Source organism: Elephantulus edwardii, unplaced genomic scaffold (assembly GCF_000299155.1).
Source record: "Elephantulus edwardii isolate Elephantulus edwardi_28Jun2011 unplaced genomic scaffold, EleEdw1.0 scaffold00011, whole genome shotgun sequence".
NCBI classification, from domain to species: domain Eukaryota; kingdom Metazoa; phylum Chordata; class Mammalia; order Macroscelidea; family Macroscelididae; genus Elephantulus; species Elephantulus edwardii.
Window position 1 is genome coordinate 12,235,794 of NW_006399761.1, and position 2,085 is coordinate 12,237,878.

Sequence of the window (2,085 nt, forward strand, 5' to 3'; positions counted from 1 at the left end):
TGTGTGTGTGTGTGTACCGTCAGATCAGATCTGACTGGTACAGGAGGAGATTGTCCCTCCTTCCCCGGCAGAGCATCTGGTAGATTCGAACCGTGCACAGTATTTATCTTTTTGTGACTGAGATATTTCACTCAGCAAAATGTCCTCTAGGGTCACCCATTTTGTATATTATTTCTTGAATTCCTTGTGTTTCAGTGCTGCATAATATTCCATTGTGTAAATATACTACAGCTTCTCTATCCATTCATTTTTTAATGCGCACTTAGGTTGTTTCCATCTCTTTGCAATTGTGAACAACACAACAATGAACATGGGTATACACATATATCTGTAAGTCTTTAACTTCTAATCTCTGGGCAAACTGTCCCAAGTTGCTTGCTAATTTCAGATCGGCAACTCTGCCTCAAAGTCAATTGAAAGTGAGTCATACTCTTAACACTGACTTTCCATTCCACTTTTTTTCTAGCATGTAGAACTTTTCCTTTCTATGTATTAGCTCTGTTGGCTTAGTGGTAAGGAATTACACTGAGAACCCAAAAGCACTTGGTTTGAACCTACCAGCTACGCAGAGGTAGAAAGATTTACAGCTTCTGCAAACCTACTTCAGGGTCAGTTATACTCAATGGTATACGACAATAGCATATTTTAGCTCTTCTCTGGTGTTTTGTTGGGCTTGTTATTTTTGATCGAGTGTTTCTACGTAAGAGGGCTTCTTCATGGACTCAGGCTACCATGTCACTCAAACTGGAAACCATTACAAAATGAGCATCTAACCCTAAAATATCAGGTATTACTGGGAGCAGAATGGGGCTATTATGAGATTCCGTAGAGTCTCTAAAATTATATTACATAGGAGATCAAAGGGGATACTTACCTAAATGGCTACATTTATTTACTTTTTTAAAAATGTTATTTCATCTCCTCCTGTACCAGTCAGATCTGATTTGACGGTACACGCACACAAAAATAATAAAATAAAATTAAAAAAAAAGTTATTTCAAAAGTACCTAGTTGATATTTAAATGGGAAAAGTTATTCAGCACTACCAAAGCTCTTTGTGTTTTTGTCTTTCTTGACAAGTTGTGAATAATGTAGGAGTTCATACATAACTTTCCTCATAATCAAGTATAGTAAAACGAAGTATTGTATGTTTTAACACCGGTTCAGGAAATGAACAATAGAAGCAGTGGAGAGATAATAACTAAAGCACAAAGAGAATGTACTCTCTTTCCACCTACCTCCAGTTTTTGTATATATAAATAGAACAGGACTTAACTCTTAGGCAGAGAATGGTATTGTCTGCCTGTATAATGTGAGTAGCCAGGAAGTTATTTACACCTTATCTGATACTTGAAATGCTACCATTTACAATCTGTCTCTTTGTACTAAGTAGAATCTTTTTTGAAATTTACAAACCCCTAAAAGGGATTATATATCATATCCTTAATTCTCCAGAGTGAATTATACACCCGTTAATTCAATAAGTATTTTTTGAGTGACTCCTGTGTGCCAAGTTTGTGATCTTTTGGTGAGTGATTATCCTCCAGAAGTTCATTGACAGACAATGTAAGCAGAAATATTAAAATCATAACCAGTACTACCTGGGATCCCTTTGTCACTTGACATCTCTACAGAATACTAATCCAAAGTCCCTTCCACAGACTGTGATAAATTCAATCTGTTGGTCCAAAGGCCTGCAGTTTGGAGGATGAGGAAGCTGTATTTTGTATGGTCAATTCCAGCTCTAAACTTTTGCTTTGTAAGTGAATTTCACCGAACGCAAATCTCACCAGCAGCCTTCACTTGTGTCCATGTTCTGGCATAACTTCAGTCCAAACATGGTTCCTGAAGTACTTGTCACTTCATTTCTCAACTTCCCTGCCACACGCCCTTCACACAAGGTGTTTCATCCCTTTCTTTCTTTTTTTGCCCCCATCTTTCTCAGTAAGATAGGCAGTCTTCCCCTGTGCAATTTACAGACTCTGAAAACCCAGTATAGGGTCAGCCATGAGTTGGTTTCAACTTGGCACAGAACAACAACAACATATAGGTTCTGGGAAGCAAAAGGATTTTTCAAGGCTAGAA